Source organism: Zingiber officinale, chromosome 7B (assembly GCF_018446385.1).
Source record: "Zingiber officinale cultivar Zhangliang chromosome 7B, Zo_v1.1, whole genome shotgun sequence".
Lineage (NCBI taxonomy): Eukaryota > Viridiplantae > Streptophyta > Magnoliopsida > Zingiberales > Zingiberaceae > Zingiber > Zingiber officinale.
Genome location: NC_055999.1, coordinates 109,707,256 through 109,731,410, shown reverse-complemented (window position 1 = coordinate 109,731,410; position 24,155 = coordinate 109,707,256).

Sequence of the window (24,155 nt, the reverse complement as noted above, 5' to 3'; positions counted from 1 at the left end):
TCTCTAAAAAGTTAAAATAAATAATGTATAGCATATTTGAACTCCTTGCAACCTCAAAAATCTATAGGAACTGAAATGGGTGCAATCAAAGCTCTCTAGGCCTAGAGAGCTCTGATTGCGCCCATTTCAGTTCCTATAGATTTCTGATGTTACAAGGAGTTCAAATATGATATCCATTATTTATTTTGACTTTTCATATATATTAATATGTAAAATGGAAGAATCATCAAAAAAGCTCACGTTAGGCCTGATTTGATTTCATATCAGACACAACGTGGCCCTTTTTGACATTCTTCCTTGTTACATGTTAACATCTATGAAAAGCTGAAATAAATAATGGATAACATATTTGAACTCCTTACAACCTCAGAAATTCATAGGAACTGAAATGAGTATAATCAGAGCTCTATAGGTTCATCAGTGGATTTTGATACAATCTATAGGAACTGAAAAGCGTTCTGATACCAATTGTAGGATCGAAAAGCGCTAGAGGGAAGGGGGTGAATAGTGCTCATGGCTAATTCATTCGTTTTAAAAGAATCGATCAAAGATACGTAGTGGAATAGTAAACATCAAACACAAAAACTAATATTTTACTTGGTTCAGAGTCTGTGGCGACTCCTACTCCGAGGCCCATACGTAAAAGTACTTTCGATGGGCAATCACTATAGCTTCAAAAATTTACAAATCAAAGTACACTTTAAATGCAATAAATAAAAGTATACTGACAAATAAGAAAAGAGAATTTAAGGCTTCCGATTGTCGGAGTTTAGTTACGGCTTTGTCGGATCGTCCTTTAAGCAGTGCGCAGTAGAAAGATTGCCGAAATCAAGTGTTTCACAGCCTCTGCTCGAGATGCCTTAAGTAGCCCATTGAGGGCGCCTCCAACCTGTTGGTGCAATATCCGTCAGGTCAAGGTTGACCTAGTTGACCAAGCTTGAGTCTTGGTCATGGTTTCGATGTTTGACAACACAGGTAGACACATGGACAATGTAGGTGCAGTTGTCTATGTGGGAAGAGTCTGATCAGGGACTGATCAGTGTGGATGAAGAAGAGTCAAGTAGGTCAAAGTTGACTGGATACTTGACGAGGAAAGTCCTAGTGAGTGAAGCTAGGTGAAAGTCCTGGTGAGTGAAGCTAGACAGTATGAAAGTCCTAGTGAGTGAAGCTAGGCAGTATGAAAGTCCTAGTGAGTGAAGCTAGGCAGTATGAAAGTCCTGGTGAGTGAAGCCAGGTAAGGGAAATCCAGATGGGTCAAGGTTGACCAGACATTTGGTGAAAAGTCCAAGTAGGTCAAAGGGATTGATCGGATACTTGGTACAAGGAAGAAAAGACCAAGTAGGTCAAAGGGAATGACCGGATACTTGGCAAGAAGAAAAAAGTCCAAGTAGGTTAAAGAGATTGACCGGACACTTGGTGAGAGAGTCCTAGCTGGTCAAGGGTGACCGGATGCTAGGTTTTATGTACCAACAAGTTATGGTTGACTGGATGTTGGTTTGGGAGGCTTGGGACTTAGTTTTGGGTAAAAACCAAGAGCTGAATCAATCAGTGGATTGATCAGTGGATTGATCAGTGGATCGATCAGTGGATCGATCAGTGGATCGATCCAGGCTTTTCCCAGTGAACAGAAAGCCTCTGGATCGATCAGTGGATCGATCCAGGCCTTCGGATCGATCAGTGGATCGATCCGTGGATCGAGAGCCTCCGGATCGATCGGTGGATCGATCCAGAGGTCTCAATCGATCGCTGGATCGATTGGGACGCCGCTGCTAACTCGGATCGATCCGTGGATCGATCCACATTTCTTCATAAGCGCCGGATCGATCCGTGGATCGATCCAAAGCCTCCCCAATCGATTGGGAGCAATCCAATCGATTGGGATTCGACCGTTGGCGTCGTTTATAGCTGTTGGCGTGCGATTCCTTCAGCAGAACTTCACCGATTCATTCCAGATTCATCACAGCTCCTCCCCAGCACTCTCTAAGCTCCTCACCGCCAGTTCTTGAAGGTTCTTGGAGGTTCATCCAAGTCAAGAGGCGAGTTGCAACGAGAAGAAGAAGAAGCTAGGGTTTTTACTGCATCTCTTGTAAGCTTTTGCTTATTCTTTACTACCCTTTCTTCTACTTGTATTGAGAGTCTTGTAGGGCTTCTCCGCCTTCGGTAGTTATCAAAAATGAGTGTTTATTAGTGGAGGTGTGTGTGTGTGTGCGTGGATCCTTGGACTAGTCACCTCTTGTGAGGTGGATACCAAGTAAAATCCTATTGTTAGCATTGTTGTAGTTTGTTTCTTTGTATTCCGCTGCACATCACTTTGAAGAAACAAGCAACGAAGCACGACGAGCACACGCGAAGCTATTCACCCCCCCTCTAGCTACTTTTCGGTCCTAACAAGTGGTATTAGAGCAAGGTTGCTCTTCACCGGAATCACCGCCGGAAGGGGCAAACATAACAAGCAAAGCTAGAGGGTGAAGAAGTTGGAGCAAATTCATCAAAGTCAAAGAATTCAAGAAGCTCAACTTCAAGATGCAATTCCAAGATGGACTTGGATTTGATACAAGGGTGGCTCCACCATACACATCCACAAGCTTCGATTCTTGGAAATCAAGAATTGAAAATTTCTTGATGATGGAGATAGAGCAATGGTGTTGGTTGCTACTCGGAAAGCCTAGAGGTTCCACTGTATAAAAATTTTGTACAAAGGTCTGAACCTTTTCCTAGCTACCATGTGTTCTTTTAAATTAAATTTTGGATCGCCTGCGGAACTTAACACGTTTGATCCAAAACTTAATCTATTTGTTCTTTTAGGTTTTGACTTGGATCTCCTGCGGAACTTAACACGTTCGACCCAAATCACCTTAAGTTATTAATTCCATTAAATATTAATTTCCATAATTGGTTCCCAGTACTGACGTGGCGAGGCACATGACCTTCTTGGATATGGGAGCAACCACCACCGACTAGACAAAACCTTTTATAGAAATCTAATATTTAATTTCCTAAAATAACTTTAGGTTAACCGAAAAGAACAATCAAATCACAAGGAAAAATAAAACAAAAGAACACAACTTCGAAAAACATATTCGAAATACTAGAATCGTAAGCCTCTTGTATTTGGTATTATTTCCTAAAATAACTAGTATGATGCGGAAAGAAAAAATACTAGTTATACCTTTTAGAAAGACCTCTTGATCTTCTACCGTATTCCTCTTCTAACCTCGGACGTTGTGTGGGCAACGATCTTCCGAGATGAGAATCCACCAAAGCACCTTCTTCTCCTTTCTTCAAGTTTCGGCCAAGCACAAAGCTTCCAAAAGATGAAGATCTTTTCCACCAACCAAGCTCCAAGGGATACAAGCTTTTTCTCCTTCTTCTTCTTCTTCTCCAAGTAGTATCCGGCCACCACAAGAGCTCCAAGCAAATAGAGAAGGTTCGGCCACCACCAAGAGGAAGAGAGGAAGAGAGGTTGGCCGGCCACAACACCAAGGAAAAGAAGGAGAGAAATAATAGAGGTTGTTCACCATGAAGCCTTCTCTACCCCCTCTTTTATAATCCTTGGTCTTGGCAAATAAGGAAATTTAATTAAAAACTTCCTTAATTCTTTTGCCATGAAAAGGAAAAATTTATTTAATTAAAAACAATTTTCCTTTTCTCAATTTACATGGCCAACCACACTAAAGCTACAAGGAGAGTTTTAATTAATTAAAACTTCCTAATTTGTCTCCAGAAATTTATAAAATTTCTCCAATAATTTAATCCTTCATGATTGGTTTATAAAAAGAAATTTAATAAATTAAAATCTTTCTTTTAAACATGTGGATAAAAATAAAGTTATCTCTAAAATTAAAATCTCTTTTAATCTACAAATAAGGAAAGATATCAAATCTTTTCTCAATCTTTTGTAGAAACTAATAAAAGAGAATTATTAATTTTTAAACTTTCTTTTAAATCATAAACATGGTTAAAAGGAAAGTTTTCTTAAAATTTAAAATCCTCCTTTAATCAACAAATAAGGAAAGTTTTCAAATTTTAAACTCTCTTTTAAACATGTAGATGATTTACAAATAAGGAAAGTTTTTACCAAAAATTAAAACAATCCTTTTAATCTACAAATAAGGAAAGAGATTAATCTCTTCTCTTAATCTTTTGTAGAAAGTTATAAAAGGAAATTTTTAATTTTTAAACTCTCTTTTAAAATCATGATATCCACATAAGAAATAATTTTAATAAAAATCCTTTTAATATTCTAGTAGCCGGCCACCTACATGACTCATCCACTTGATCTTGACCGGCCCTAGCTTGGGTTCCAAGCTAGCTTGGCCGGCCCCATTGGATGGGTAAGAAGGTGGGTATGGGGTGGGTATAAATCTCTATATACTAGAGGCTACGATAGGGACCGAGAGGAGGAATTGGTTTTGGTCTCCCGATGAAATTAAGCATCCCGTGTTCGCCCCGAACACACAACTTAATTTCATCAATAATAATTCATTCCACTAAAGAACTATTATTGAACTACCGCACCAATCCCAAATTACATTTTGGGCTCCTTCTTATTATGAGTGTGTTAGTCTCCCTGTGTTTAAGATATCGAATGTCCACTAATTAAGTGAGTTACTGACAACTCATTTAATTAATATCTAAGTCCAAGAGTAGTACCACTCAACCTTATTATCATGTCGGACTAAGTCCACCTGCAGGGTTTAACATGACAATCCTTATGAGCTCCTCTTGAGGACATTATCAACCTAGTATCTCTAGGACACAGTTTCCTTCTATAATCAACAACATACACTATAAGTGATACCATTTCCCAACTTATCGGGTTTATTGATTTATCGAACTAAATCTCACCCATTGATAAATTAAAGAAATAAATATCAAATATATGTGCTTGTTATTATATTAGGATTAAGAGCACACACTTCCATAATAACTGAGGTCTTTATTCTTTTATAAAGTCAGTATAAAAGGAACGACCTCAAATGGTCCTACTCAATACACTCTAAGTGTACTAGTGTAATCATATAGTTAAGATAAACTAATACCTAATTACACTACGACCTTCCAATGGTTTGTTCCTTTCCATCTTGGTCGTGAGCTACTGTTTATAATTTATAAGGAACCGATAACATGATCTTCTGTATGTGACACCACACACCATGTTATCTACAATATAAATTAATTGAGCAACTACATTTATCATAAATGTAGACATTTGACCAATGCGATTCTTATTTCTAGATTAATGTTTATACCAAAAGCTAGGCTTTTAGTATACACTCTAACAAATGGTTTGCTCTAATGGAAGGTTTTAAGGCTCCAAGGAATTCAAAGGGCAAAGTTCTCAAAAGGAGCAAATGGAGCCAAGAACAAATCCAAAGATGTGAGGCCAATGACAAAGTGACCAAGCTTTTGGTCAATCTATTGCCGAGCAACATCTTGGAGAAAATTGGAGAAGTTGAAGATGCCAAAGAGCTATGGAGCAAATTGGAAAAGGCTCATGAGATCCCCTCCACTGTACCTAACCAAGAAGAATCCAAAGAGGGTGACTCATTAGAGCAAGATCAAGAGGAGGACTCCGAAGTTGAGAAATGCTCAACTTCCGAAGAAGAGGAAATCCAAGAAGCTTCATTCTCAAGGGAGTGTAATCAAAAGAGCAAGGAAGGAGCATATTCCTTGTTTCATGTACAAGAGGATGAAGAAGAAGGTGAAGCCTCCACCTCTAGGATTGAGGGGGAGCAACTCTTGGTGACACCGGATCAAGAAGAAGGAGAATCCTCCACATCCGTGTCAAGAGAAGAAGAGGATGAAGAAGCTTCTACCTACACAAGTCAAGATAAATCAATTGGAGGGAAATCGATTTCGGATCAAGAGAAAGCCTCTACATTCATATCAAATGGAGGAGCAAGTGCCACCCCTACACAAGAAGGTATAAATAGTTCAATTAATAATAAGAATCATATTATATGTTTTGAATGTAGGGAACATGGGCACTACAAAAGCAAGTGCCCTAAATTGGCCAAGAAGAAGGGCCAAGTGGCACCTAAGGGCAAGGAGAAGTCAAAGGAGACCATCCCCGGAACAAAGAAGAGCAAGGAGCACATTGTGTGCTTCTCTTGCAATCAAAAGGGGCATTACCGGAGTCAATGCCCTAAGGGGAAGAAGATGGTCAAGGCTCAAGGAGGAAGCTCAAGGCAAGGGGGAGCCTCTAAGATAAAAAGGAAGGTAACTTTTATTGAGCCTACCCCTTTACATTATGGTAAAAAGCATGCTAGTTCTAACTTATATCATTTTAATGCTATTTACCATAAGAATAGAGAGCATGGTAAAATTAAGGAAAATAATGTGGCTTACCATGCTAAAACTACCACACCTAGGATTAGGAAGGTAGATAAAAATCTAGGCAATCACACTAAGGACCTTAGCTACAAGTCTAGAAATAAAAATGCTCATAAATTTAATGGAAAACCAAAAACTAAGGACTTAGTGATAGAAAATCAAGTCTTGAGGTCAAGGCTTGATAAAATAGAAAAGACCCTAAAAAGGATGGAAAATATCCTAAAAGGACAAAATGAGCATAGCCTAGGTCTAGGAGCACAAAGGTCATCTAATGGCCATAAGGGTTTGGGATACAAACCAAAGGCTAAGAAGGATGTAATCTCTTACCATAGGGTTCCATATAGTTATGGAACCAACCCTAGGTCTAGTGGTCAAGCCAAAAATACAAGGGAAGTTATCCCTAAGAGTATTTTTGCAACAAATGTGACTAAGACTTCTAAGAAGTCTAAGAAAGTCACAAAGAAGGTTACAAGGGAAGCAATCCCTAGAGTTGACCTAGAAAAAGTGACCAAGACTTCTAAGAAGCCAAACAAGGTCACTAGGAAGGTATCTAGGGAAGTTATCTCTAGTGAATACCTAGAGCGTCCAAGGAGCACCAATAGGTTTTGGGTTCCTAGGAGCATTTTCTCTATCCCATAGATGGGTTAGAGAGTGTCAACTCTGAGAAGAAGGGTAGTTAACCCAACTTTGAAGAAATTGACACTCAAGGAGCATTTTCAAGGTTTTTGTTAACCTTTGAAAATGAAATGAATTTATTGTTACTCTTGGAAAGAGTAAAATGTGCTATAAAGGAAGAAATTTGAGATGACTTTAAATGGCACAAGAAATCAAGTGTTAAGAAATACCAAATCGGGACTTTGGTATTGTCTTAGGAATTTAAGGCAAATCTAAACCTTAATTTAAAGTGATTACTCTTATGGGAAAATGAAATATGCCAACATTTGAGGAATGTTTTAAAATTTTAATTGGCATAATTAATTCAAGAGATTAAAGAAATGTCAAGTTGGGTTTTGACATTTTCTTAAGGAAATTGGGTAATCTAGGGTTTATGCTTTAGGATTAGCTAAGGGTTAAGGATACTTAGATAGATAATCTAGGTATATTTTAATTATGCTAAATCTTGCCATGTTTGGTTGCCCATTATATGCCATGACATCATGTTTTATTTGTGCATTCATGACTTATTATGAAAAACTCAAAAATACCATGTCATGACATACATACATCATGTAGTTATAGGAAATTTTCTTCTGAAAATTATTTCTTTTTGATGTATGCCATAACATTATCATGCATTATGTTATTTCCTTAAAATTAAGGACAAATGGCAGTTATCATCAAGTGGTATACCAAATGACATCCTAGGTGGATGGTCAATATCCACAAGATGCCTAGATAAATATGCATGAACCCTAGGTTAGGGCAAAACCAAAATTAACATCTCACAAAGACCTATAAGATGACTTGTACGTGTTTTATGCATAATAGATACAAGAGAGATGTTAGGAAGATGAACAAAACTCAACATGCTGAGTTAGTGCATTTCCTTGAGTTTTAAGTTCATCAAAACACATAGTTATGTGTTTTCCCATCATTGGGAAAGCTAATGTACAAGTCATGTGCATTAAGCCCAAGGAACATGGTGGGATATTGGTTTTGAAAATATTTTTAAAATGCTTTTGGAAAACCTTGGTGAAGGCTATCTTTTGATAGTAATCATCATTGACTAGTTAGACACAAACTTGAAGAAAACACTAAAGTTTTTGCAAGTTTTCAAGTTTGTGTCAATCTTTGAAAATATGAAGTATTTTCTTAGAAAACTATTTTTCCATGATAAAGTATACCCTAAATAATGTCTACACAAATTTTTACGATTTTTGGAATTTTGTAGATTTTTCTAGGGGTTTCTGAAATTGGCTGAAATGGAATTTCAGCAATTTCAGGCCTCCAATCGATCAGTGGATCGATTGGAGTGCCTCAATCGATCAGCGGATCGATTGAGAAGGCGTCGCGAGTAGAAGCTCACTGGATCGATCATCGATCGATCCAGGAAGCCTGAATCGATTCAGCATGGTCCAATCGATTGGAACCCAACTCCAATCAATCCAAGTTGCTGATTTTGGCTGGGAAAGCCTAATTTCAGCACTTTTGAACCATGTTTAGTCTGGGAACCTTTTCAAACCCTCTAAATACATTTGTATACATAAAAAGGGTGTTTTCATGTTGAAAACAAGGATGGATTGGCTAAGTGAGACTAAGAAGAAGTTTAGGCTGAGGTTGTTTCAAATTTTGAATATTTGAATCTCGAAACTTCTAATTTTGGGTTTCCTAAAGGTTTAGGGATTCCAAGTCATTGTTGGTGCAATGACAGAAGTTATCACCATGTCTTTAGGGGGAGTTACTCACTAAGGGCATGAAACCTATTTTTTAATGAACCTTGGAAGGTGGTTAACCTTCTTTTAAAAATATGCTCAAGGTTGAGCGTTGGAACTTTAATGGAGAGTACATATCCTCATTGTTCAAGTGGTTACAAGTTGTGACACGTTCAAAATGCTCAAGGATGGGCATTTGACTACATTGGGGAGAATGTAAATTTTAGGATAAATGAAGGGTATGGGACCTTCTTTATCGTGTTGATCACAACAAGTGAAGTTGTGAACAACGATGAGCAACTCTTCAGGAGGAGAGTTATTCAACAAGTTAAGTTGTTGATGTGTGCCCATAGATGGGGGCATGTTTGTGATGTGTGCCAATAGGGGGAGAATGTATGGTTAAGTTAGGTCTTCATTACCTAAAGGGGGAGTTTGCCCTCTAAAAAAGGAGGAGAATGAAGGAAACCATCATTCATATATTGGCATGAAGGGAGTTGAGGCTATGAGATTAGTCTAATTTCCTAACTCAACATGTGGTATTGTCAAACATCAAAAAGGGGGAGATTGTTGGTGCAATATCCGTCAGGTCAAGGTTGACCTAGTTGACCAAGCTTAAGTCTTGGTCATGGTTTTGATGTTTGACAACACAGGTAGACACATGGACAATGTAGGTGCAGTTGTCTATGTGGGAAGAGTCTGATCAGGGACTGATCAGTGTGGATGAAGAAGAGTCAAGTAGGTCAAAGTTGACTGGATACTTGATGAGGAAAGTCCTAGTGAGTGAAGCTAGGTGAAAGTCCTGGTGAGTGAAGCTAGGCAGTATGAAAGTCCTAGTGAGTGAAGCTAGGCAGTATGAAAGTCCTAGTGAGTGAAGCTAGGCAGTATGAAAGTCCTGGTGAGTGAAGCCAGGCAAGGGAAATCCAGATGGGTCAAGGTTGACCAGACATTTGGTGAAAAGTCCAAGTAGGTCAAAGGGATTGATCGGATACTTGGTACAAGGAAGAAAAGACCAAGTAGGTCAAAGGGAATGACCGGATACTTGGCAAGAAGAAAAAAGTCCAAGTAGGTTAAAGAGATTGACCGGACACTTGGTGAGAGAGTCCTAGCTGGTCAAGGGTGACCGGATGCTAGGTTTTATGTACCAACAAGTCATAGTTGACTGGATGTTGGTTTGGAAGGCTTGGGACTTGGTTTTGGGTAAAAACCAAGAGCTGAATCAATCAGTGGATTGATCAGTGGATTGATCAGTGGATTGATCAGTGGATCGATCAGTGGATTGATCAGTGGATCGATCCAGGCTTTTCCCAGTGAACAGAAAGCCTCTGGATCGATCAGTGGATCGATCCAGGCCTCCGGATCGATCAGTGGATCGATCCAGGCTTTTCCCAGCGAACAGAAAGCCTCTGGATCGATCAGTGGATCGATCCAGAGGTCTCAATCGATCAGTGGATCGATTGGGACGCTGCTGCTTCGCGCGATAAGTGCTGGATCGATCCGTGGATCGATCCAGACATTTTTTTCATAGCACAGAGGCGCTCTGGATCGATCCGTGGATCGATCCAAAGTCTCCCCAATCGATTGGGAGCAATCCAATCGATTGGGATTCGACCGTTGGCGTCGTTTATAGCTGTTGGCGTGCGATTCCTTCAGCAGAACTTCACCGATTCATTCCAGATTCATCACAGCTCCTCCCCAGCACTCTCTAAGCTCCTCACCGCCAGTTCTTGAAGGTTCTTGGAGGTTCATCCAAGTCAAGAGGCGAGTTGCAACGAGAAGAAAAAGAAGCTAGGGTTTTTACTGCATCTCTTGTAAGCTTTTGCTTATTCTTTACTACCCTTTCTTCTACTTGTATTGAGAGTCTTGTAGGGCTTCTTCGCCTTCGGTAGTTACCGAAAAGGAGTGTTTATTAGTGGAGGTGTGTGTGTGTGTGTGCGTGGATCCTTGGACTAGTCACCTCTTGTGAGGTGGATACCAAGTAAAATCCTATTGTTAGCATTGTTGTAGTTTGTTTCTTTGTATTCCGCTGCACATCACTTTGAAGAAACAAGCAACGAAGCACGACGAGCACACGCGAAGCTATTCACCCCCCTCTAGCTACTTTTCGGTCCTAACACAACCTCCATAGGAGGTACCTCCAGACAAGATCTATCCCCTTTTCCACGATGCCGATAAGCTCTCATGCCTGCGTTGCTTATCCACCCGAAGGCGCCTCTAAGCTCCATGGAGGGCGCCCTTCATCCAGTGTTCAAGGCGCCTTCAGAATCCTTGGAAGGCACATTCTGTCTTGCTTCTTGCGAAGTTGCAGCCAAGGCACCCGAGGTGCCTCCAACAGCCCGGAGGCGTCTCGGACACTGTTCATTCGAGCATTCCCTTGGGCAACTTCATTCTTGCAAGGCATATTAGTCCACAAATAAAGTATACCCTGCAAAACTAAGTTAACATAATAATATAAGATAAATACAAGTATTTGACAGTCACCGGACTATCCGGTTCTAACTTCGAGTTTCTCAGAAATCCTAGGTCGAACCGACGCCTACTGTTCCTTTTTCGAGGAACGCGTCCTCACCTACTCTTCTCAGGAGAAGTTACTTGTTGCCAGATTGATCCTCCAGACCAACTGGACTTTTGCTCAGCGTCCGAAGCTTCCGGTCTTCATGCTGGACGTTCGCTCCACGACCCGTCTAGACTTCCACTCGGTTCGCGACACTAGGATTTCAACCTAGAGTCCCCGACTCTAGGATTTTGCCCGAAGCTCTCGATCTGCCAAGACTTTCTGCCTAAGGTTACCACCCCCTATGATCTAGAGTTACTGCCCCCTAAGATTTTCCACCTGTCTAACCGTAGCTAGGACTTTTCATCACCTAGGGTTACCACCTCCTAGGACCTAGGGTTACCACCCCCTAGGGTTTTTCACCTGCCTAGAATTCACTAGGGCTTTTTCCTAAAAACACTTAGGACTTTTCCTGCAAGCTCAATCAACCTTGTTAGATCACAAGACAACCTAACTTTAAACCCTTTGACATAATCAAAACTCATCTTCGATCGTCTAGCGCTTCCCGCACCAACAATCTCCCTCTCTTTTATTATGGCAACCTAGTTCAAAGTTAAGTAAAACATAACACTAATTAAAGGAATTTTGGCATGAGCATAAATACAATAATTTGTAAAGAACTCCCTTATGCTACCCCTTTCATAAAAAATTTAACTTATGTTTAACTCTTACCTTTGACTTTTCTCTCCCCCTTTGACATAAATCAAAAATAAAATAAGTAGAGAGAAAGTTTGTTTAATATGCAAAAAAAAAAAAATTTGCTTGTTTAACTTTAAGCTCCCCTTAAAAGGTAGCTTTAATATGTAAAAAAAAATATACTCTGTTTAACATTAAGCTCCCCTGAAATGTAGCACTTGAGCTTAGCTAATTTTTTAAGCTTTGAAAGTGACTTAGGGTTTACCAAAAAAAACTTAGTTGGATTTAAGCTTTGGAAATGACCTTTTTTTTTAAAAAAAAAAAAACATAACTAAACTTAGCTTTCAAAATAATTGCTTTGAAAAACACTTAGATAGCTAAACTTTAGCTTTCAAAAATATTACTTTGAAAAACACTTAGCAAAATTAGAAATATTTTGAAAATACTTAGCTTTTGAAAAAGATTTTTGATAAAAGGCATAGTTAAGGACTTAGCTTTTAACATATTTTGATAAAAACTTAGTTTTAAAAATATTTTGATAAACACTTAGATTTAAAAATATTTTGATAAAAACTTAGCTTCAAAAATATTTTGATAAACACTTAGATTTAAAATTTTTGATAAAAATCTAGTTTTAAAAATATTTTGATAAACACTTAGATTTAAAATTTTTGATAAAAACTTAGCTTTAAAAATATTTTGATAAACACTTAGATTTAAAAATAGTTCACCTTTTTCAAAAAAAAATAGTTTAACTTTGGAATTTTGAAAAAGAATTAATGCCTTAATTTCCTTTCACTCCCCCTTGATTAATGCCAATTTTTTTAAAAAAATTTAGGGTCTTAGAGTCTAAGCATGTAAGAAAAATATTAATTTTCCTGATTTTCCATCTCATCATTTCTAAGTTATCAAATATGTGAAATTTATGAGTCTGTGTGAGATGGAGCTAAGTTAATTTTGAAGTTGATTTTATCTATGATGATATTGAAGAATATTAAAAAATTTAAGTTTGGATTCAAATTTCAAAAAGTATTAACTTTTGAAAAGTATTTAAGTTTTAATTTTAGATTTCAAAAATACTGAATTTGAGATTTAAAATATAAGTTTGAATTTCTAAATTAATTTAAAATTATAAGATTAATTTAAACATTTAAAAATAATTGAAATTTTGAAGATTAGTCATTGAAAATTAATTAACATTAACATATTAAAAATTAATTAATTTTGAAATTATAAACTTACGTATGATTTGAAAATAATTAATATTTTGAAATAAATTATGATTTGAAAGTAATGATAATTTGAAAATAATTAATATTTTTAAATTAATTATGATTAGAAATTAATTATACTTGTGAAATTAAGATTTAATTACTATTTGAAAGTAATTATTAATTAAAATGACTTAATTTAATTAAATTAATTTTTAGTTAACTTAATTGAGTTTAATTAATTTGTGTTTGGTTAACTACTTTATATTTTAAACCTAAGTCTATCTCACCATTTTCTAAATTTTCAATCAGGGAACCTTAACAGTTTTGTGAGATGATTAATTTTATCTTCAATATTAGATTACTATCTAAGAATTGATTTACATTTGAGTTACACTAAGGTTTTTCAGGTAGTCAATTAAATAATTATTTCAATGATTGGCTTCCAGACTGTGGCGAGACATTAGGTCTTTTTGGGTATGAGATCATCCACCACTTCTAGACAAAGCCTTTCAAAGAAATTGAATATTTAATTTCATTTTTGAAACTCCTAGGTCTAACTAGTCAAGTGTGAATCAAGCCTAGGTCCTTATCTATCCTAGTCTAAGCATGCATAATGAAGGCAGTAGGGCAAGCATCAAACAAATCTATTTATTGATAAAAATTATTTTTCTATTGGCTTCCCCTGGATCATAACCTCGATAAGGTCTATCAAGGTAATGGATTTGATCTTTGAGGACCCAATATTGACCAAGTTTAACTTGATTAATCAAGTTTGACTTGGGAACCCATGCTTAGACTAATTTTCTATTTGTTCTATTTACAAGTGATAAGTAAGATTTGAATTTTTGTTTAGCCTTAAATCCAAGTCCAGATTGGTTGTAAACGACTCCAAGAATCATATCAAGATTCTTCAAACCCAAGGTGAACCGTTCTAACTGTTGGTCCCTTTGGAGGCCTGCAAGAGGGGAGGGGCGAATTGCCCTATAAAATAAAACTCGAACATTTCTCGGATTTCAACTATATCATAAACACTTGTAATAAAAAGTAGAGACTAAGTAAAGAAATCATACACCAGAGATTTACTTGGTTTGCAATCAGAGGATTGCTAATCTAAGGAAAGTAAGCGCACTATGATCTCCTCTGGGCGGAGAAGCCTCTTTACAACGTTGACAGCACAAATGAAAAGAATACAATTGAAATCACAAAAAGAATTGATTACAAGTGAGTTGTTCTGACTGTGCAGATCAGTGTTATATTTATAGCACTGGTCGGGGCGTCCCGAATGGGTTCCGAGCGCCCAGGGGGATAAAATTTTATCCCCCAAGGATCAGATCGCGTTTGACGCGATCCTGGTCAAAATCTAGGTCCGGGCACCCGGAAGGGTTCCGGGCGCCCCGGAGCCCAAAGTCAACAACGTTGACTTTTTCGCCTCCGGTTCAGCTCGTCTCGGTCCGGGTCTTGTTCGCTCAGGCTCCGCTAGCTTGGGTGATCTCGGCCATCCGGAATAGGGCTCACCCGAACCCAAGTTCCGACCTTCTCCTCGAGCAGCCTTCCTTCCCGGTTTCTCATCCCTCGAACACCGCGCACGTTCTTCTCGTCCACCGGTGTACTCTTTCGCGGTCACCTCGTCCCTCAGACACACCGAGCCCATCGGCTCTCTCCCCGTGTCATCCTTCTCGCTAGCCGCGTCTTCCGCTCGACTTCCTGTGTTCCTAAGCTCCTGCACACTTAGACACAAGGGTTAAACAAACGCAGGACCTAACTTAGCTTGTTTGATCACATCAAAACACCTTGGGGTTCCAACAATCTCCCCCTTTTTGATGTGAGCAACCCAAGTTAAGTTAGGGTACACATATGCAATAAAAATAATTTATATTCAAATAAGTCCAAATATTTTTCAATTGAAAAATTATATTACCTCCCCCTAGACTTAACATACTTCTCCCCCTTTGATCACATAAAAATTGGGATTATAAACAAGTCTAAGGTAAATTAAAAAAAACTTTGAGTGTAAAATATTTAAAAATGTCTAAGTAAAGACACTCTTCAGAATTTTTCTTTCGAGAAAAATTTAAGTAAAACATTTTTCAGATAAAAACAGTTATAAGTGTTAAAAAAAAATTTAAGTTTGAAACTTATCTCAACATTCCCAAAAAAAATTTCTAATTAAAAAAAATTCTAAGTTAATATTCATAAGAAACAATTCTAAGTCAATTTTAAGAAAAATTATAAGGCAATATTATCATAAAAAATTCTAAGATAACTTTTCATAAAAAAAATTTCTAAGTCAATTTTCATAAAAATTTCTAAGAAAAAAAATTTCTAAGTCAAGTTAAAATTTTTTAAATATTTTCTAACACAAATTGAATAACTCTTTTAAAGCATTAAGTAATTTAAATTAATATTTTTTCAGTTAGTCAATTAAACTTTTCATTTCGATACTTAGCTTCCAGGTCGTGGCGAGGCACTAGGCATTCTTGGTTATTGGAGCAACAACCACTTCCTTAGACAAAGCCTCATAAAGAAATTAGTTTAATTTCCTTGCTGAAAATGCTAAGTCTGATTTTAATTTTAATTTAAACACGTTTTTGGAATCCAGTAGAGGTTCCTACCTACAGGATTAACCAAGTATTTCCTAGGTACATAGATTTTTGATATATTTCTAATTTGACTTTGATGAAATCTATAATACCAATTTAAACCTCTATAATTTCTAAAAGTAGAAATATTTGAACCATTAGATTTTTTCAATATTTTTATTTCTTCTTTTAGTTTTTCATTTTCAATTTTCAATTTTTCAAAACCCTCTATAAGACATGATTTTGCCAAAATTCTTTTTGTTTCTAGAATTTCATTTTCTAATTTGGTATTTTTATTTTCTAATTTATACATAGATTTAGCCATTACCTTAATACCAAAGTAAAGTTCATCAGGGGGTAAGAGGCATACCTCACTTACCATATCAGACTTGAAGCCTGAATCTCCCCCTGCTTCGCTACTTCCATCATGAGGTCTCTCCCCCTTCGTCAATGCTGGGTTCTGATGTACTTTGTCCTTCGTAGCTTGCCATCAGTGCTATCCCGGCATATTCTTGAGCTTCTGATTCGGATGAAGAAGTGTTGTCCCAAGTTGCTTTTAGGTTGTGTTTCTTGTGTGTCTTCATTTTGACCTTCTTGAGTTCTAGGCAGTCTTCCCTTAGGTGTCCCTCCTTCTGACACTGGTAGCATCGCACCTTTCTTCTACCTTTTTAATTCTTTTTATTCTGCATTTTAAATGTATTAGATCTAAAAAACTTTTTAAAGTTTCTTACCATGTACGCTTCTTGATCGTCTTCGGAGTCTGACTCGGGTTCATCCTTGTTGGTTGCGTTCAGTGCCATAGTCTGGGGTGTGTCCTTTGATGTCTCTGCACATCTAGTTTCGTGTAATTCAAGGGTAGAAAAACATTCCTCTAATGTAGTTACTTCCAGGTCCTTTGAGATGTAGTAGGCGTCGATGATTGACGTCTACTCTGGAGTTCTGGGAAACGCGTTGAGTGCGTAGCGTATGCTGTCCCGATTTGTTACCGTTTCTCCGAGGTTCTCAAGATCAGTAATCAGTTCTTTTACCTTTGCGTGTAGATTGGCTACCTTCTCACCTTTTTCCAGACGAATGTTCATCAACTTGTTCCGGAGGATGTCTCTTCTTGCGAGCTTCGCTTCAGACGTGTCTTCATGGAGTTCCAGGAACTTCTCCCAGAGTTCTTTAGCAGATGAATAGCTTCCGATGCGGTTGACCTCTTGAGATGGTAACACACTCAGCAGGTGATATTCCGCACGACTATTTGCTACAGATTCACTCTGCTCCTTCTTTGTCCAATTGCTCTCTTCTTTTTCTTTTCCATCTTGATTCGTCGGAGCTAAAAAACCATACTTCATTATAAATCAAATTTCAAAATCAGTTCTTAGGAATACCTCCATACGACACTTCCAGTCTGCGAAGTTCCCCTCAAATTTTGGTGGGACGATGCTTGGTCCGACCATCTTGTTGCTTCGATCGACGGTTAGTCCTCCTGAAGCGCCTTGCTCTGATACCACTTGTTGGTCCCTTTGGAGGTCGGCAAGAGGGGAGGGGTGAATTGCCCTGCAAAATAAAACTCGAACCTTTCTCGGATTTCAACTATATCATAAACACTTGTAATAAAAAGTAGAGACTAAGTAAAGAAATCATACACCAGAGATTTACTTGGTTTGCAATCAGAGGATTGCTAATCCAAGGAAAGTAAGTGCACTATGATCTCCTCTGGGCGGAGAAGCCTCTTTACAACGTTGACAGCACAAATGAAAAGAATACAACTGAAATCACAGAAAAAATTGATTACAAGTGAGTTGTTCTGACTGTGCAGATCAGTGTTATATTTATAGCACTGGTCGGGGCGCCCCGAATGGGTTTCGAGCGCCCAGGGGGGATAAAATTTTATCCCCCAACGATCAGATCGCGTTTGACGCGATCCTGGTCAAAATCCAGGTCCGGGCACCCGGAAGGGTTCCAGGAGCCCCAGAGGGCTCCGGGCGCCCCGGAGGGCTCCGGGCGCCCCGGAGGGCTCCGGGCGCCCCGGAGCCCAAAGTCAACAATGTTGACTTTTTCACCTCCGGTTCAGCTCGTCTCGGTCCGGGTCTTGTTCGCTCCGGCTCCGCTAGCTTGGATGATCTCGGCCATCCGGAATAGGGCTCACCCGAACCCAAGTTCCGACCTTCTCCTCGAGCAGCCTTCCTTCCCGGTTTCTCGTCCCTCGAACGCCGTGCACGTTCTTCTCGTCCACCGGTGTACTCTTCCGCGGTCACCTCGTCCCTCGGACGCACCGAGCCCGTCGGGTCTCTCCCCGTGTCGTCCTTCTCGCTAGCCGCGTCTTCCGCTCGACTTCCTGTGTTTCTAAGCTCCTGCACACTTAGACACAAGGGTTAAACAAACGCAGGACCTAACTTAGCTTGTTTGATCACATCAAAACACCTTGGGGTTCCAACACTAACGTGTCCTTAAGTTCTTTAACTTGAGTTTTCAAATTGAAATTTTCTTCTTCAAGTTGTTGGACTTTGGTTGAACTTCCATTTTGAACTGGCTCAGTCAAAGGACTTAGGTTAGTCTTCTCCTTAAGGATTGTTACCTCTTTTTGGAGTGACTTGACTCGGAGGTTAGATTTTGCCAACTTTCTTAACAAATATGAAACTAAATTTTGTAATTCATCAATTTTAGTACCAAAAATTAGGGAACTTACAATATTGTTTGGCCATTCGGAAACGGATACTGATCTTTGGCTTCTTTAGGGCTCGATTTCCGACTCGGCTTCGATTTCTAATTCGGACTCTATTTCGGCAACGTATGCTTGTACTGGTCGAGCAAGGAAACTTGTTTGCTTATGTTCTTCGTCGGAATCTTCAGAGGGCTCAGACCACGTTGCTTTCAAGGCCTTCCTTCTTCGTTGCTTCTGGTTTGAACACTCCGACTTGTAGTGTCCCTTCTGGTTGTCGTCATAGCAAGTAACTCTAGACTTAGCCTTCGTATTCAATTGAGTCACCTTCTTCTTTTTGCACATCTTTCGTATCAGTTTTACGAGCTCGGCTGTAATTTCATCGTCGTCATCGTCTTCTGAGTCTGATTCAACTTCAGACTTGGATTCAGTTCTGCGCTTTGCTTTTGATTCCTGCGTTCTGCTCGTTCCTGTAATCAAAGTAATACCTTTCTCAACCGGAGTAGTATTAGTTTATTCATGAAGTTTGAATTCAGAAAATAATTTATCTAATTTGATTAATGACAAATCCTTAGACACTTTATAAGTATCTACCGTGGATGTCCACAAGGTGTTCCTCATAAATGTATTTAATGCATACCTGATGATGTCGTGATTTTCAACCTTCTGTCCGATCGCGTGGAGTCCGTTCAGTAGATCTTGTATGCGAGCATGAAGCTGGCTCGCTGACGCACCTTCCTGTATTTTTATATTATATAATTTATTCAAAATTAAGTCTCGTTTGCTTACCTTTGGGTCGGAAGTGCCCTCGTGCAGCTCGATCAATTTTTCCCACAACTCCTTTGCACTGTTGAAGGGACCAACTCAATTCAACTCTTCTTTGCTTAGCCACATTATAGAGTACATGTTGATTTTGCATCGATTTCAATCTTCTTACGGGTTGGTGTGTCCCATTTGCCCCAGGGGACGAGGACTCCATCTTCAATGGGAAATGTGAATCCAATTTGGATCATTATCCACATTTCCACTTGAGTCTTCAAATGATACTCCATTCGGCCCTTCCAGTAGCCGAAGTGTTTGCTGGAGAAGAGACGCGGGTGAGCTATACTATAGCCTTCTTGATGGGCTATTGAAATAGAATCTCGCACACAAGGAAAAATTACGAATGTTCCAAGACTTGGTCTTGAATTAGTAGTATGGGAGAAAATAAAATGCTAATTTTGTGAAAATAATAATAATAATAATAATCATAATATACTAATAAAAATTATTATTTTAAATTTTGGCAAATGCGATATTTCGCTAATACTGACTAATGAAAAAAAGATGAAAATAACTTTTTCAAAAATAATTTTGGAGGGAAAAAATGAAAGACGTAAGAATCTAATTTTTAGAAAAATGGACGAAAAAGCAAAACTTGCTCGGACAGTAATTGTACCAATTTAGAGTGCCCCTCCTCTGATACCAATTGTAGAATCGAAAAGCGCTAAGGGGGGTGAATAGCGCTCGTGGTTAATTCGTTCGTTTTAAAAGAATCGATCAAAGATACGCATCGGAATAGTAAACATCAAACACAAACACCAAGATTTTACTTGGTTCAGAGCCTGTGACGACTCCTACTCCAAGGCTCGCACGTAAAAGTGCTTTTGATGGACAAACACTATAGCTTCAAAAATTTATAAATCAAAGTACACTTTAAATGCAATAAATAAAGTATACCGACAAATAAGAAAATAGAATTTAAGGCTTCCAGTTGTTGGAGTCGAATTACGACTTTGTTGGATCATCCTTTGAGCAGTGCGCAGTAGAAAGATTGTTGAAATCAAGTATTTCACAGCCTCTGCTCGAGATGCCTTAAGTAGCCTATTGAGGGTGCCTCCAACCTCCATAGGAGGCGCCTCTAGCCAAGGTTTATCCCCTTTTCCGTGATGCTAATAAGCTCTTATGCTTGCACTGTTTATCCACTCGAAGGCGCCTCCAAGCTCCATGGAGGGTGCCCTCCATCCAGTTCAAGGCGTTTTTGGCATCCTTGGAAGGCACCTTCTGCCATGCTTCCTGTGCAGTTGCAGCCAAGGCGCCTGAGGTGCCTCCAACAGCCCGGAGGCTCCTTGGAAGGCACCTTCTGCCATGCTTCCTTTGGGCAACTTCATTCCGGCAAGGTATATTAGTCCACAAATAAAGTATATCCTGTAAAATCAAGTTAGCATAATAATATAATATAAATATAAGTATTTGACAGTCACCGGACTATCCGGTTCTAACTTCGAGTTTCTTGGAAACCTTAGGTCGAACCGATGCCTATTGTTCCCTCTTCAGGGAATGCATCCTCACCTACTCCTCTCAGGAGAAGTTATCTGTTGCCAGATTGATCCTCCAGATCAATTAGACTTTTGCTTAGCGTCCGAAGCTTCCGGTCTTCATGTTGGACGTTCGCTCCACGACCCGTCCAGACTTCCACCCAGTTCGCGACACCAGGATTTCAACCTAGAGTCCCCGACTCTAGGATTTTGTCCAAAGCTCTCGACCCACCAAGACTTTCCGCCTAGGATTACCACCCCCTAGGACCTAGGGTTACTGCCCCCTAGGGTTTTCCACCTGCCTAACTACAGCTAGAACTTTTCATCACCTAGGGTTACCACCCCCTAGGACCTATGGTTACCCTAGGATTTTTCATCTACCTAGAATCCACTAGGACTTTGCCTAAGAACACTTAGGACTTTTCCTGCAACCTCAATCAACCTTGTTAGATCATAAAATAACCTAACTTTGAACTCTTTGACATAATCAAAACTCGGGTTCGATCGTCTAGTGCTTCCCGCACCAACAGAAGCTAGCTAGGGTTTCATTTGTATAAATCTTATAAGATTTACTTTGTATTTTCTTCTCTCTTCTTCTTGTTGTATTGAGAGTTTTGTACGAGATTTCTCCACCTCTGAAGTATTTTAGTGAAGGAGTGTATTCATAGTGGATGTGTGAGTTAGGGTCGAATCCTTGGATTAGTCGCCTCTTCTTGAGGTGGATACTAAGTAAATCCATCTTGTTAGCATTAGGGAGCTTTACGTCGAGTTTATCTACTGCACATCAGCATCGACAAAAGAGAGAGAAGCTATTCGCCCCCCTCTAGCTTCAGAGTGACCCAACAATATCGTTGTAGTGTTGGTTTCTAAAAACTAGCATCACGATGGTGTTGGTGTGTTAAGTTGTGATGTTGCTTTTTAAAAATAGTAAAGAAGGCATATTTGGACTTCGGAACACTACAGAAAGCCATAGGAGTTGGAATGAGTCTGATCGAAGTTCTTTAGATCCATCAATGAGTTTTGATTGAAATCCAATGATGAATCTAAAAGATTTGGATTTTAAAAAGTTGATATGTAATTGAAGATGATAGTGCAATGAAAGTAATTATAGTATTCATGCCTAGTTTTGACATCCCTATGATAAGTTATGTATATGTGTCAATTGCCTTAAAGGTATAAAGTTTAAAACCTTTTGATCATTATTGTTAATGACTTTAAGCTGATATTTCTTAGCACATATAGACTCTGGGGTACTTCAAAAATCTGTAGCATTTGGAATGGATTCGATTAAAGCTCTTCATAATAAGTTTTGACCGAAACTCATTGATGAACCTATAAAATTTAGATTTCTAAAAAGTTTATATGTAATGGAAGAGGGTAGTGAAAGGTATGTATGGTGTCCATGCTTGGTTCTAACATTCCTATGATAAGTTATATAAATGTATATGTCGATTGCTTACTTTCAGAGGCTATAACTTTTAACTCGGGTATCAGAACGATGCATAATTTTTTTAGTTGAAATTCGTTCAGAGATCTACATTTATTATGAGTGCAACTTGTAATAGCCTAGTTTTAAGATGAAAAAAATATCATTTAAAGTCTTTTTTAAGTCCATCAAAAGGTTTCAATCAATATCTCTTAATGGGCCTAAAGAGCTTCGATCGCACTCATTTCAAGTGCCCCAGAGTCTATATGTGCCTTGAAAATATCGACTTGAAGTCATTAATGTTGGTGCAATATCCCTCAGGTCAAGGTTGACCTGGTTGACCAAGCTTGAGTCTTGGTTTGAGTTTCAATATTTGACAATACAAGACTTCGATGATATGGACAAGTGCAGATGCAGTTGTTCATTTGGGGAGATTATTTGGTGTAATTCCCCTCTAATCAGGGTCTGATCAGGTTGATTGAAGAAGAGTCAAGTAGGTCAAGGTTGACCAGATACTTGACTGGGAAGTCCTAACTGGGAAGCTAGGCAGAAGGTGAAAATCCTAGTGAGTGAAGCTACGTGAAAGACCTGGTGAGTGAAGCCAGGTGAAAGACCTAGTGAGTGAAGCTAGGCAGAAGGAAAATTCTAGTGAGTGAAGCTAGGTGAAAGACCTGGTGAGTGAAGTCAGGCAGAAGAGAAGACTTGGTGAGGGAAGCTAGGCAGAAGGGAAGTCCTGGTGAGTGAAGCCAGGCACGGGGAAATCCAGATGGGTCAAGGTTGACCAGACATATGGTGAAAGTCCAAATAGGTCAAAGGGATTGACCGGATACTTGGCAAGAAGGGAAAAGTCCAAGTAGGTCAAGGGAGTGACCGGATACTTGGCACGATGAGGAAAAGTCCAAGTGGGTCAAAGGGATTGACCGGACACTTGGTGAGGGAGTCCTAGCAGGTCAAGGGTGACCGGATGCTAGGCATGATGAACCAACAGGTCATGGATTGACCGGATGTTGGTTTGGGGGTTTGGGACTTGATTTTGGGCAAAAACCAGCAGCAGGATCGATCATCCGATCGATTGGCTGGAGCCCAATCGATCGGCCGATCGATTGGGAATGTCCCCGCGACAAGCCTTGAGTGGGCAAGTCGCAGAGCGCATAGAACGCCTCTGGATCGATCGGTCAATCGATCCAGAGACCCCAATCGATCAGTGGATCTATTGGGGTGGCGCGTTTTTACGCGATAAAGGCTGGATCGATCAGCCAATCGATCCAGGCTATTCCAAAGAGCACAGAGGCGCTCTGGATCGATCAACCGATCGATCCAAAGCCTCCCCGATCGATTGGGGGCAATCCAATCGATCGGGATCCGACCGTTGGTGTCGTATTTAGCTGCAGGCGCTCGATTCCTTCAGCAGCCGAACTTGCAGACTTCACGATACAGCTCCGATCTTCACAGGCGACTCCACAACTTCTCCACAGAGCTCTCCATGCCAGATCTTAAAGATTCTTGGAAGTTTTGTCCAAGTCAAGAAGCGAAGAAGAGAAGTTAAGATTAGAGCTTTTACTACACTTCTTGTAAGCTTTTGCTTGTTCTTTATTGCCCTTTTCTTTCTTGTATTGAGAGTCTTGTAGGGCTTCTCCGCCTTCGGTAGTTACCGTAAATGAGTGTTTATTAGTGGAGGTGTGTGTGAGTGTGTGGATCCTTGGACTAGTCACCTCCTTTGGAGGTGGATACCAAGTAAATCTACTTGTTAGCGTTGTGTGTGTTGTTTCTTGTATATTTCCACTGCACATATTTGAAGAAACAAGCAACGCCGACCACGAGCACGCGACGAGCTATTAACCACCCCCCCTAGCTATATTTTGGTCCCAACAATTAATAATAGTATGATCAAAAGATTTTCAAAGTTTATGACTTTAAATCAATTAATACATGCATATAATTTATCATAGGGATATCTGAATTAGGTATGAACACTATAAATACCTTCACCGCACTATCATCTTTAATTACATGTCAATTTTTCAAAAATTCAAATCCCTAGTTCTATCAATGAATTTCGATTAAAATTCATTGGCATACCTATAATACTTCGATCAA